The sequence below is a fragment of the Helianthus annuus genome, chromosome 13 (assembly GCF_002127325.2).
Source record: "Helianthus annuus cultivar XRQ/B chromosome 13, HanXRQr2.0-SUNRISE, whole genome shotgun sequence".
In the NCBI taxonomy this organism is placed as follows: domain Eukaryota; kingdom Viridiplantae; phylum Streptophyta; class Magnoliopsida; order Asterales; family Asteraceae; genus Helianthus; species Helianthus annuus.
This window is the reverse complement of record NC_035445.2, coordinates 160,961,961-160,977,477: the sequence shown is the minus strand read 5'-3', so window position 1 is coordinate 160,977,477 and position 15,517 is coordinate 160,961,961. Positions and strand designations below refer to the sequence as shown.

Below are 15,517 nucleotides of genomic sequence, written 5' to 3'. Positions count from 1 at the left end.
TTTATGAAAAAAATCCGATATGTATATGTAAAATATTTTTTTTAATATGGTACACTCATACAAACACCAACATAGGCCTCCTTACAAAACTTTTCTTATGGTTTAGATTAGTTATTAACCCCTTTGGCATTAGGTTTAGACCTTTTGTGAGTCCAATACCCAATTTCGTTAAGGCCTAAGGGCACATTTTTTCAAGCTCGAACAGGGTAAACGAATTCTCAGGGCCGGCTCTGCTGAAACTACATGGTTGCATAATCTGCTACTCGAGCTTCATGTCCCACTGCACCGAGCTACTGTAGTTTATTGTGACAACATGTTAGTTGTCTACTAGTCCAAGAACCTAGTTCAACATCAACATACAAAACATGTTGAAATTGACACACACTTCGTTTAGGAAAAAGCCGGCCTTGGCCACCCCAGATGTTCCAAAATTTTCGCTCCAGTTCGAGTGTTTGTCCAATCGCTGCTCAAACTGCGGATAAATATTAGGGTATAGATGTTTATTGAAAAATGCTTGTATTTATCTTTTCTAAATTTAGTTGGATTACAGGCAACAAGCTACGCCGCTACCCTTTTTTAATCATTAATAATTAATAAAGAAAATCTATACTTGAACCGTTTTTATGACTTTTGATAAATAGGGTTCATCTTTATAATTTACAAAATAAACGATTTTTTTTAAATAGAACAGTACTGATATTTAAATATAAGATAGCTTCAAAGTTCGAACCACAACTTAATTTTTGTGGGGCAGTGGTTTTGATATTTTCATCATTGATTAAAAGTCAAAGATGGCGCTCAAAAAACAAAAAACTAAAAGTCAAAGATTGCAATAATGAATGTGTGGCGGCAATTCTATCTCTAGTTGACTACATATCTCCATTTATAGTATGAGTCTTTGCATACGATCATCATAACAAACATGACCACCACAACTTCAACCATCACACCATACGATCGAGTAACCGAACTAGGGCTGTTCAAGAAGCTCGCGGCTCGGAGCTCGCTTGGAAAAAGCTCGCTCGATTTAGCTCGGTTTAAAAGTGTGCCGAGCCGGCTCGGCTCGGTTAGAAAGTGAGCCTAGCTCGGCTCGGCTCGTAAGGAGCCGAGCTGGCTCGGTTCGGCTCGCTTTGTAGCTCGCCTCGGTTTAGCTCGAATTATTTTACTTATAATAAGTTTTAATTTTATATACATTATAATATATTACAAAAAAAACTGATTATTAGTTACATGTATATAGGTTTGTAATTTGATATTTATGGTATATTTGAAGATTGATTACCATACTAATGAACTAATATTGTATTTTATTGAAATTAAAACTTATTTGGTATTGTTAAACTTGATTTTGGTTTGAATTGTATGAGGCTGAACTTATTTTGAATATATTATTTTAAATTATTGAATAATATTTTAGGCTATTAAATTTTAATAGATATATATTAGCTTTTTTTATATAAAATCGAGCCAAACCAAGCCGAGCCAGCTCGGTTTAAAACCAAGCCGAGCCCGAGCTTAGATTTTCAGCTCGGTTTCAAATCCGAGCCGAGCCGAGCCAGCTCGGTTTATAATCGAGCCGAGCCCGAGCCCGAGCTTGGCCTGGCTCGGCTCGGCTCGGCTCATGAACAGCCCTAAACCGAACTCAAAGCTTTCGACCAAGCAAAAACCGGCGTCCAAGGCCTCGTCGATGCGGGTATCCGACACGTCCCTCGCTGTAGGTCCCTATCCGGTGGATGACGAACCTCAAACCTTGTTATACTAACTCACTAGCGAGTGCGGAATCCAAGCTAGCAAGCAAACTGGGATTAAGCAAGTATGAACACAAGCACACACGGGTTCACCGATTAACACAATCTTGTATTAATGCAAATGAAGGTTTCGGTTACAAGCACAATGTTTACAAACCTAACTTGTAAACTCTCAAAGTGTGTGTGTGTTTTCTGGACAGAATGCTCTCAACAATATCTCTCGGATGTGTGTGTTCTGTCTATGTGCATCTATCTAAAACTCAACACTGCATGGGTATATATATACCCAGCCTAGCATGCCTGATCGAAGGATCTGATAGATGGTCCGAAGGATCATCTATCGAAGACCAAGTATTCGAAAGATCATCAAGGACCTCGAAAGATTACCTTTCGAGGTCTATGATTCGAACCATATCTTTCGATGAGGTCGAAGGATCCACATTATCCTTCGACCTCTTATCCTTCGACACAGCATATCTTTCAACTGTTGACTAAGTCAAACCAGGAGGACGGTTGACTTTGTCAACTTACGAATACAGACAAAGTACAGACACAAGTGCACCAACAAACTCCCCCTTGGCTGTAGCTTTGTCTTTATCTTCTATGGTTGTAGACTCGTCTTGAACTTCGACGGTCTTTGGTCTTCGAGTTAACAAAACTCTGATGTCCTTTCAAGTCTTCAATGTCGGAGGATCTTCAAAGTCTTCACGTCTTGAAAGCAGAGAGTGTATCAACAAACTACCCGTATCATGTAGGAAGTGTGTTGACAAACTCCCCCTTAACATAAGCTCCCCCTTGAGTTATGCTCGTGAATGACTTGATCTTTATGAAGTGAGATCCTTGTGGTGTTGATGATGGCCAGCGGCAACTCGATCATCTTCATCTTTTGAGCGCCTTCTCGTCGTGTCTTCATTCCAAAGCTTGTCATCGACCATGTTCTCCTAGCCTTTAGAATCTGCACATGCAAGAAATCTAAACGCGTAATGAGAACAACTGCTTGGAATATAGTATAAACAAAAGACACACGAATGACCATGTCACAATCAAACACCGTCCGACAGTTTGAAAGTTCAATAAATTTGTCAATTTTAGCCTTTTACTTTCAAAACTTGCAAATTTTGACCGTTTATGAAGATTTTAGTCAATTCGGTTTTCGTTCAGGTTTCAGGTAACGAAGACTCGAGTTCCAACATCGTACGATCGAAAATAAAGTAGAAAGAAAATCTTTTTGGCTTTTATAAAGTTTATATTAAAACACACCTAAAATCTTTTTGGTATTTTTGAAATTAAAAGACAACAATTTAAAATCCTTTGAGTGTTATCAAACGACATCACCGCTAATGTCGTGCTGATATGCATCAAACGACGAAACTGTTTAAAAAGAAAAACAATAAAAGTTAAGCAGTAAATAAATAAATATATACAAACATTCTTTTTGCGAGTTTCGAGGGTAAGAGAATCATATCAGTGTACGGTCATGCCAAAACACTCTTGTTGTATAGTTAGTTAACATTAAGATAAGCATCCTATAACAATTATCGGTATTGTTGTCCACTTAAGCTCAACTTATCAGATGTAATCATCTTACCGGTGAGTATACCGATTATCATCTGTTTGACCGTATAAAATGTGAGATACTCACTTATTTTTGATTTGAAAACAAGCCCTATGTGATATAATCACTTATTGAAGAGGAACTTGATTTTCGTATGCATGAGGGCACAGGTGCAAGTCCGTGAACAGGTCAGTACTTCCGTACAGCAGAGAGACGAACTTGACACCCGGATAAATGTGATATATTATCACTTATTTGTAGGGACATGTGATTGTTTATCACTTATTGAGGTCGAATGCAGTATGCAATATGTACACGTATGTATAGTATCATGGAAGATCTAGACTTGCGTCCCCGTTATTTTTCGGTAAAAGATACAACCATGATACCCAGATGATAAGCAGCATAAAGACCGAATATCTCAGAACCTCGGCAATCTATCAAACGAAATTTCGGTACTAAGACCATATGCCAATGAGTGGTTCCCACCTGGTCTTCAGTCGATTAAGGTTTATATCACCCTGCACACTTTAAAATGATTGTGAGCCTACCGATACATCTTATATAGAGCGGCTAATCGTTTTGCATTTAAGGTTTAAAGAAGCTTGGATAGACCACTGATGTACTATCACTTTCTCTTTTGCTCGCCAGGAAACTCATTTTTGTTTTTCTAATGTTTTTGTGTTTTTGAAATTTTTCGATGTTTTTGGATTTTCAGATTTTGGATTTACTCCCCTTAAAATCAATAAACTAAGACAAATTTAAAAACACAAAGGTATTTACAAAAATGATTTTCCGATGTTGGTTTACTCTTGCTTGACCTTAATGCCGTTTACCAATAATAAAAAGTCAAATCTTGATTTGTCAAAAGCTTTGGTAAATAAGTCGGCACGTTGGTCATCGGTGTGGACCTTAACAACATCGATTAGCCTTTTCTCAAAGCAATCACGTATGAAGTGATATTTGATTTCGATGTGTTTGGTCTTTGAATGCTGCACAGGATTTCTAGTGATATCTAAAGCAGCAGAATTATCAACGTAAATAGGAGTAGTTAGGAATTCAAAACCGTAGTCCCGCATTTGTTGTTGAATCCAAAGAACTTGGGAGCAACAACTTGAGGCAGCAATGTATTCAGCTTCGCATGTTGATGTAGCTACACACGTCTGCTTCTTGCACTGCCATGTGACTAGGCGATTTCCTAAGAACTGACATCCAGCCGTTGTGGATTTACCGTCGATTTTGCATCCGCCAAAATCAGAATCACTGAAAGCTACCAATTCAAAGTTATTATCCCTAGGGTACCACAGACCGGTGTCAGGGTACGCCTTCAAATAACGAAAAATCCTTTTGACAGCAGCAAGATGTGAGGCCTTCGGGTTGACTTGATATCTGGCAAGCAGGCACGTTGGGTACATTATGTCTGGCCTTGATGCTGTGAGGTACATAAGAGATCCGATCATTGCGCGATAGTTTGAAGGGCTAACAGCTTCTCCCTTCAAGTCTGGAGTAATTCCGTGATTTGTTGGCAATGGGGTACCAATGGGCGTTGCATCAGACATCTGGAACCGGCTCAAGATGTCACCAACATATTTAGTCTGATGGATGAATATCCCAGACTCTGTTTGTTGAACTTGTAGGCCCAAGAAGAAAGTCATTTCCCCCATAGCACTCATCTCGAATTTATCCTGCATAATGCGCTCGAATTCCCTACACAAGACATCATTAGTAGAACCAAAAATAATATCATCAACGTATACCTGTACCAGAAGAAGATCTCCATCTTGTTCTTTGATGAAAAGAGTACAGTCGATAAGACCTCTTCGAAAACCGTTCTCCAGCAGATAGTGAGATAAGGTTGCATACCAAGCTCGTGGTGCTTGATGAAGACCATAAAGAGCTTTGTTGAACAACCAAACCCGATCGGGATGGATAGGATCTTCAAAACCTGGAGGCTGTTCGACGTATACCTCTTCTTCAACCACACCATGTAAGAATGCACTTTTCACGTCCATCTGATAAACCTTGAATCCTTTGAAGGACGCATAGGCTAGAAAAATTCGAATTGCTTCGAGACGTGCAACAGGTGCATAGACTTCGTTGTAGTCGATTCCTTCAATCTGACGAAAACCTTGAACGACTAAACGTGCTTTGTTTCGGATAACAACTCCGCGGTCATCCTTTTTGCATTTGAAAACCCAACGGGTACCAATCTTCTTGTATCCAGCAGGTTTCTCTACAAGTTTCCAGACACCCAGCTTCTGGAATTGTTGCAGTTCTTCCTGCATTGCTTCAACCCAAGCGTTATCTTTCAAGGCTTCTTTCCACGTTCTTGGTTCTTCCTGTGAAACATAACACGCGAAAGACCAATCGTTTTGTTGGCCGGATTCTCGAATAGCTGCATACAAGCCTGCATTGTTGTTGTTCCGCAACATGTTTCTTGTTTGAACGCCACTTTGCACATTTCCAATGATGTTTTGTTGAGATGGGTATTATGAATCCTTGTTTCTGGATTATCAGGAACTGGAACATTTATACCCAGGTTGTTAAGATTAAGATCAACAACCAAATCAAGACCCGGAATTGACGAAGAGGATGATGCAGTAGCCTCAGCTGTTCTATGGGCATCCACTGGAGGAGTACCCTCTGAAGTACCATGAACTGCTGTTGTTGGGGCTTCTTGATCTGCATCTACAAATTCATCATCCTCTGAAGATTCGTTCAATTCGTTTGCATCATGAAAATCCTCATTGTTGAGAGTATTATTGTTCACCGAAGAAGATGGTTCTTGATTAACAAGAATTGGACGAACCACCGGTGAAACTGTTGCATTGTCACTCTCGAAAAACATCCTAGCCGCAGCATTTTCTTCAACGGCTTCAACATTGATCGAATTGAAGAAGTCATCGTACTCAAACATCCAAGGTTGACCCGGATTTTTGACTGGCAAGGTGTGCCTTTGTACTCTGACCTCAGACCATTCCTCGACCCTTTTAGTCTCTAGATTCCAGACTCGTAAGTTAGGGGTGGCATACCCAAGAAAGTATCCATCAATTGCTCTTGCCCCAAACTTTCCATTAGGATCGATGATTGTGCATGGAGCTCCAAACGGTTCGAGATAAGACAAATCTGGTTTCCGTTTTTTGAAGAAGCTCAAAGCAGGTATTGTTGTGCCTTTTGACTGTAAGGACTCTGTTCAATGTATAGCATGCAGAGGCCACAGCTTCAGTCCAGAATGGAATGGGCAACTGTGACTCTACCAACATTGTCCTAGCAGTCTCGATCAATGTGCGGTTCTTACGTTCAGCGACGCCATTCTGTTGAGGAGTATAAGCTGCACTAAACTCATGAAGAATACCTTTTGAAGTGCAGAACTCCGTCATGGAATGATTTTTAAATTCAGTACCATTGTCGCTACGTATCCGCCTAACCTTCAATTTATACAAATTCTCAATCTGAATGATCAAGTTTTTGATAATACCAAAGGTTTCACTCTTGTGTGCCATGAACGCAACCCAAGAAAATCTTGAATAATCATCAGTAACCACGAGGCAGTATTGATCAGCCCGAATACTCTTGTGCTTGACAGGACCGAACAAATCCATGTGCAAGCGTTCAAGAGGAACTGCCACCGTGTTGATCTTCTTTGTAGGGTGCTTCTTCTTTGTTTGCTTTCCTTTCTGGCACGAAACACAGATGTCTTGAAGATGGAAATTTTTGAGGGGTACACCATTCACCAATTCATTTGAAACCAAATGATTCATTTTGCGTAAGTGAATGTGACCCATTCGTCTGTGCCAAGAGATAGTGTCTTTTTCTGTGGCTTTGGAAACGAAACAAGTTGCTTGTGCAGACGTAGTGATAGCTTGGCTCATATCAAGGACGTACAAATCATTTATCCTTGGAGCCGACAAGAGAATCCATTCTTTTGGAATTTTGAAGCCGGGTTTCAGCACATAACATCCATTAGCATCAAAGTGTATTGAAAATTTCTTGTCACAGATTTGAGAAACACTAAGAAGATTGTGATCAAGTTGTTGCACAAAATTGATCTTGTCAAAGCTGACAATCCCGTTAGATATCATTCCTTCTCCCGTAATGTATCCACCTTTATCTCCAGCAAAAGCAACATAACCTCCTCTAATAGATTTAACGTCGTAGAGAAGCTTTATGTCGCCTGTCATGTGCCTGGATGCCCCACTATCAACAATCCAGTGACTACTGATAGTTCCTCCTGAAGCACCCTGCACATGAACTCAAATGAATTAGTTGGAGATGGGGACCCAAGCCATTGTGGTCTTGGGTCTTCCATTTTCATCAATGACAATAACTTCTTGTCTTTGATGGTTGGTGAATTGTGATGGTCCCCCTGATTCAGTAACCGATTTAGGTTTCCATGTCTGTTTTGTTTTACCAGTATCTTTCTTTAAAATTTTAACTTCTTGATTGTTTGAAATTGTAGAAGTTTCTGGTTTTACAGCAACAGATTGTTTTTGAACCACATCAGTTTTAATTGCTTTTTCAATTTTCTTGACCTGTTGCCTTTTCTGTTTCTTTTCCCTTTCTTTTACAAGTCGGGGATCTTGTTTTGTGAAAACAGTTGGCTTATGGTCAGTTTTACCACGGGGATCATCAACCTTTCCTTTTTGTTTATGAAGATATGGACAATTACGAATAATATGTCCAATGGTTCCACATTCAAAACATGATCTTCGTTCTACAAACCCCGAAGAATCATGTGATCGTCTAGCCGATGATGTTGAACTTTGTGAACCCGAGGTACTAGGTTTTGAACTGCTTGGTTCATTTCTTTTCTCGACAATAGCTTTCTTGACAAAATCTAAGTTAGATTGATTTTCAAACTTTTCAATTTTGTCCGTTCCCGTCGATTTCACAAAGTTAACCTTTTTCTTCTTCTTTTGGTTCGGCTTTTTGTTAGCTTGAGCCGGTGTTTTACCTTTGGGTTTGGTGTGATTTTGCTGTGTTGGCACTGTTGGTAATTTCTTGTTACCAAATTGTTTTCGAATTTCAGCCTTTGGAATAGGAGGACACTGTGTAACTGTAACTTTAGGTCCTGCCTTTCCCAAGAACTTACTCGTCGAATTCTCAAAGACTTTGCAGATTAAGGATTGATTAACATTCTTAATGGGAAAATCTTTGTCTGAGTAAATTTTATCATCACCAACTAGAGTGTACAGCAAATTCACACTCTCCGGCTCTTCTGCAGATGAGGACTCAGTTGCAATAGTCTTAGCGGGTTGTACAGGGGGATCACATAGAATGTGATTCTCAAGAGGTATGTCCTCATTTTTGACTACCGCATCAGACTTTGCTGGGACAGTATCATCAGATTCATCATCAGACGAATCAGCATCCTCAATCACAACTGGAGGATCTTGATTCTGTTCAGCACTCACAAATGTATCTGCTGACACATCTGAATCTGAGGATACTTCCTTTTGGTATCCGAGTCCTGCAGCAAACTCCTTAACATCTAGAGGCACAGAAGGTTCAAAGAATACCCTGTCCTCTTCATCAGGCATGGCGTCATAATTATGTCTCACTGGTGGTGGACACTTCTTGTAGCCTATGCATGTGACATCTCTCTTTTCCTTCTGAACATCAATGATGTGATCTAACACATAGCTAGAGCTCAAATAACTGTCTAGCTTGAGTTGGATCGCATCACTTTCGGTTTTCACACAAGCCATCTCTTTTTGCATTGTTTCAAGACGAGAGATATACAAATTAATGTCCGTCTGTTTTCTTGAAACCATTTTTGTCAATTCAGTTTTATCTTTCTTTAATGTTTCAATCATTGACTTAAATTCTTTTTCATGGTTTTCATGAAACATGTTGGCTTCTGTGCATTTTGAGAGATCCACAGTCAATTTCTGATTGTGGAGAAAGGTCACATCATATTTTTCTTGCAAAGCGTCATGCTTACTTTGCAAGTCACTCAAATTCTCATTCACAGTAGTATGTTTGTCTTGCAAGTCAAACAAACTAGCTTGTAAAGCATCATGTTTGCCTTGCAACTCAGACATACTTTTCTCCATTTCTGCACATCTAGCATGCAACCTAGCACACTCATCACAATTAACAGCAGTGGGTTCATCGACACATACCTGACTTGATGAACCGTCGACATTAGCCATAAAGGCTGAATGGAGAGAAGACGAAGTATAAGCAGCTTGATCCACCAAAATAGATCTTCTTTGAGTTTCTGCTGCAGCTTCCTCCAAAAGCTCATCAAAGTCAGCATCATCCGAAACATTAGATGTCTCACCCACATGATCATCACCAGAATTGGATGATTCTTCATCAACACTTCTGCTGTACCCAGAAGAGTCTTCATCTTCAGACGATTCACCACCACTGGCAGAAGATTCTCCACCACTGGTGTGAACTAGCTCCTTCACAATCTGAGCAAAACATGCTGTTCCATCGGGAGCATCACCACCCAACTGGATTGACCAGTCACAACCTTCATCTACCTGAACCGCAAGTGCCCGGTTGGTTTGGTTGTTGACGGGTACCATGGTACGATCATTGTTTCTGTTCTGCCGGTTGCCTTGGTTTCTGAAGGGGTTTTGATTTCCGTGCTGGGCTGGCTTGGTGCATTCCCGTTTAAAGTGACCCCGTTCACCACAGTTGAAGCACTTAACGGCCTGCTTATCGAACCCATACTTGGTGTCTCGCTTACTTTCCAAGCTGGTTCTTCCAGTACTCTCCATCCAATCCTTTGCTCTTCTCACAGCACTCGCAAATGCCCACTTGATGTCCATCAAGTCCATCTCCTCTTTATCAATCTGCCTGTAATCTTCTTGTGTCAGATTAATGTTGCCAATCTGACCTTCTATCAACCCACAGTATGCGCTCACTACAGTGTTAAGCAGCTCCATGTGTTCCTTAGCTACTTCTACACTGATTTTAGAGAAGCTTGACGTGTCGAGCTGTACTGTACTTGACTTAGATTGTTGACCAGCAGATGATGTTCCTCCATAACATGCACGTTGTTGTTGTTGAGCAGGAGGAGGTGGAGGTGGTTGGATTGGATTTCCATACATGTCTGTGGTGGGAGGTGGCTTAACAGGAACTTGGATTGGGTTGCCAAAACAATCTGTGCTTGTGACAAACGCTGTTTGAAGTGGAGCATGTGGACCGGTTCTTGCAGACGAAGAATTGGAAGTTCCACAGTACATTTCCGGATTCTGTGGCAATGGAACTCTCTTTGCCTTCAATGTTTCCTCCTGATCCTTGTTTTCCAAAAGTTGAACGAATTCGTTGATATTAGTGGTTCTCAACACTCCGTTGTACTTCAGGATTTCCAAGAAACTACTCCATTGAGGAGGCAAAGCATCAGCAAACTTCTTCACAACTTCAGCTTGAGTTGTCACTACACTATAATTATCCAATTCCGTAAGCAGATGATAAAATCGGCTTGTCATATCTCCCAAGGACTCCTTGTCCATACAAGTGAAACCTTCAAATTCTTTCTTGAGAAGATCATGACGCATTTGACGTGTTGCTGCATTTCCCACTCCTCTGTTTTTCAATCCGTCCCACAACTTCTTTGTTGTCTTGAAGCTGACGAACTGATGGTAGATATCCTTGCTCAACGCCTGAGTGAGAATGGCATATGCCTTCTTTTCCAGATCATAAGTTTTCTTTTTATCTTCTGGAAGATCAGCAAACGTAGCAGAATCTGAAGCAGCAACCTATATGGCTTGATCGAAATCTGTGGTGAAACGTATCCACAGTTCGGTATTTTGACCAAGAACATATGTTTTAAATCTCTCAACCCATCCTGGATATTCATTCAAATGCATCAACTTTGGAGGTCGATTCAAACTTCCTGTTTCACTTTCGCTTAGTAGAATACTTTGAATGCTCGGAGTTTGATTCGATACCAAAGCCCATTGATTTCCCTGAGAAGATGTCGATACCGGCGACTCGGCCCATAAAGGAGATGACCTTGTATTCGTGTATTTTCCATCGTCTGGAGCCGGTGTACCCCACCATGAGGGAGTGACATTTGATCTTGTATATTCACCATTATCTGGAGCCGGATTCCACCAACTCGGATTCATGATAGATAAGCAAAATAAATGCTAAGTGAGAAGTCCGAAAGATATCACGGCCGAAGGATCCTGTTCCGAAAGATCTGAAATCACAGAAACTTGTTAAAAATAAACTGTCCACAATCGAAAGATCAACACTTGTTCGAATGATCAACAGTGTTCGAAGGATCACTGTTGACTTTCGAGCACTGGCTTCGAAAGATTCAAAATCTCGAAAGATTCACACTTGAAAGATTCACACTTGAAAGATCCTTATCTTTCGAGATAAATCCCTATCTTTCGGACACTTATCTTTCGAAAAGATTCCTTAATCGAAGGATATGTTTCAGACTTCGAAGGATGGGTCGAAGGATGATGATCTTTCGAGCCTTCCTTGATCGAAAGATGATCTTTCGAAGTCGAAGGATATCTTTCGAGAGGTTCTGACACAACTGACGTTGATGTGATAGGTTGGTGAAAAGGTGATGGGTTGGTAAGTCAACTTTCGGCAAAAGGGTATGGCAGGCTGACAACTATCTTACCAACCAAGATTTTGAAATAAAATATGCCAAAAATGGATAACCTTATCCTAGAACCAGTCACCGGAAGTTTAACCGGAATATTCGCCGGAAAAACACCAAATCATTCAAACAAATTTTCTAGTTACCCAACCCACTTATGAACACTCCCGGTAAGTTTAAAACACGTTTTCCAGTTTAAAAGTGTAGAAAAACCAACAAAAACGGGTGTTAAACCAAGTGTTCAAACACACACCAAGAACTTGAAAAACCCGGTTTTAAACAAGGTAAAGAGCCAGGCTCTGATACCACTTGTAGGTCCCTATCCGGTGGATGACGAACCTCAAACCTTGTTATACTAACTCACTAGCGAGTGCGGAATCCAAGCTAGCAAGCAAACCGGGATTAAGCAAGTATGAACACAAGCACACACGGGTTCACCGATTAACACAATCTTGTATTAATGCAAATGAAGGTTTCGGTTACAAGCACAATGTTTACAAACCTAACTTGTAAACTCTCAAAGTGTGTGTGTGTTTTCTGGACAGAATGCTCTCAACAATATCTCTCGGATGTGTGTGTTCTGTCTGTGTGCATCTATCTAAAACTCAACACTGCATGGGTATATATATACCCAGCCTAGCATGCCTGATCGAAGGATCTGATAGATGGTCCGAAGGATCATCTATCGAAGACCAAGTATTCGAAAGATCATCAAGGACCTCGAAAGATTACCTTTCGAGGTCTATGATTCGAACCATATCTTTCGATGAGGTCGAAGGATCCACATTATCCTTCGACCTCTTATCCTTCGACACAGCATATCTTTCAACTGTTGACTAAGTCAAACCAGGAGGACGGTTGACTTTGTCAACTTACAGGACTGACAAGGACATCGTTTACATACAGACCGAATACAGACAAAGTACAGACACAAGTGCACCAACACTCGCATCTTCATCAATCAACCCGAAACCATTCAAAAAGCTTCCACCTCTATCGAGCTTCCACTCATAGACCTCGGATCCACCGATAGAGCATCAGTGGTGGAAAAGATCCGTGTTGCCTCGGAGAATATCGGGCTTTTTCAAGTAGTGAATCATGGAATCCCGTTGAGTGTGATGCACGAGACGCTTCAAGGCGTTCGTAGATTCCACGAACAAGATGTGGAGATTAAAATACGGTTTTACTTGAGAGATGTTTCGAGGACCGTGGTGTATAATAGCAATTTTGATCTGTATACTTCGCCAGCCGCGAACTGGAGAGACACATATTTTTCATTTATGGCTCCATCACCTCCAAAGGTGGAAGAATTGCCGGAGGTTTGTAGAGACATATAAATCGAGTACTCGAATCATATGCTGAAACTTGGCGGCTTATTGTTTCGGTTGATCTCGGAGGCTTTAGGTTTGAAACCAAATCACTTGGGGGATATGGAATGTGACAAGGCACTCACATTCATAGGCCATTGTTACCCTGCTTGTCCCCAACCAGATCTAACCATGGGTGCAACCAAACACACGGATGACGGTTTCTTGACGGTGCTTCTACAAGATGATATTGGCGGGCTGCAAATACTTCATCAAAATCAATGGGTTGATGTTCCACCTACTCCGGGTGCGCTTGTGATCAATATTGGGGATCTGTTACAGGCAAGTCTAGTTCTACATGTTATTTTGATTATGGAAATCAGGCTTGTAAACGAACTGGACGTTTAGTGAACGGAACGAACGATCATGAACAAACGAACAATCATGAACAAAACTTTTTTATTCATTTTAATTGATTTAATGAACAAACACGAACACATGTTCAGTTGGTTAATTATGTTAATGGGCGTTCGTTCATTTAAATATCCTTACGTTTTTTAAGTTCTTTGGTTTATCATTTAAATTTGTTACGCCCGTTACCATTTAGTTTAGTTTTATGAAACTAAAATATCACCAATTATAATTTAGTCTAGTTTTATAATTTTAACACAACGTTATTCATAGTTAGTTTTAATTGGTGTTAGCTTAGTTATGTTCATTTAACTATGTTCAGTTATGTTTGTTTACATTCGTGAACCATTCGTTTATACTATTAATGAAAGAACCTAAATAAACACGACCACATTTGTTTTCTTAAGGAATAACACGAACAAGTAAACCCCGTTCGTTTAAATGTTCGTGTAAGCACATATGTTTGGTTAAAGTTAAACAAACGAACATGAGCATTCTCTGTTCGTGTTCACTTACAAGCCTAATGAAAACTATTAAAAACTAGAATCTAATATTGTTAAGTTCCAGATGATATCGAATGACAAATTGAAAAGTGTGGAGCACAGAGTGGTGGCGAATGAGAAAGGACCAAGGGTGTCGGTGGCATGTTTCTTTAGCAGCTCCCTAGCAGCGTCCACGAAGGTGTACGGACCTATCAAGGAATTGCTTTCCGATGAGAACCCACCGAGGTACAGGGAAACCACAGTTCATGACTACGTTCAATATTCCTTCTCTAAGGGCCTTGACGGTGTTTCTCATTTACATCATTTGAAGCTTTAAATTGTACCATACTTGTGAAATCTGCAATCTTATTATTATTTTTAAAGAAAAGTGTATATATTGATCATACTCATGCTTATTAATAATAATATTAATATTAATATCCGGTCAACAAGGTATGTTGACCTATTAGCATTTCGTTTAGCTCTTTTAGAACGGTAACTCACACACCACTAAACATGTTCCTAAATCCACATCATTGTCCATTCCGGAACCCGAACACTCACCACTTGGGGAGGGAAATCTTACTCCACTCACTAGTACCACTAAGCTACAAGCCCTTTAGATAGCATTTGGTTTCGTGGTACGAGTGTACAACCAAGTTTTACAAACTTTAGGTTAGAGGTACATGACGTAGATATTCTTAAAGACGTGAAGATTGATCGGTTCTTCATCAAGGCGCAACCAATTAGAAGAATTTTGACTTTAAACTATATGAAATCTAAAGAACATCTAACTAGCCAATTTGGTTGATTTCCTCTATCTGTGTTCTGGATAAGCTATATTTATAAAATACTTTCTACACTAAAAACTACAACTCAAATGCTTTCTACACTACTTCAATAGTTTGTTCTGATATGTGCTCAATAATAAAAATAAATAAAAAACTCCATAACCTTAAAGTATGTGTTTATTTTATATATCCACCAGAGTGCAGTATAAAATTATCACCACATCTGTTTCTATAATGTAATATATGTACCGACTGATATGGAGACAAAACAAACGGGTCAGCGAACTCTCATCTGATATGGTTAGCAGCCGTCGATCTAGATCACTATTGACCAGTGTTATGTATCCACCGAACCAGATCGACCTAGGATGCAGTACCAACTGATAATATTACAATATATAGTTGTTATATAAAAGCACATTTGCTAGACAGCATTACTCTGCTTTCGGAATCTGAATGAATAAGAGGCTCACAAGTGATGGACTTGCCCCCAGAATCTTACTTGCTGTATACACATAGTATAGAATGAGTTTGATAATTACTTAATACATGTCCACAAGTACAACTTTCAGGCTTCCAAATCCTAAGATTATGGGGTGTGGAGGGGCTTGGGTTGGGGGCATTGCTCGACACGCTCCACCA

General features: G+C 40.1%; 1 pseudogene; it reads left to right on the top strand.

The window, feature by feature from the left end:
- Positions 1-922: 922 nt before the first annotated feature.
- On the top strand, positions 923-14,496 carry LOC110902170 (annotated as a pseudogene).
- Positions 14,497-15,517: the final 1,021 nt, after the last annotated feature.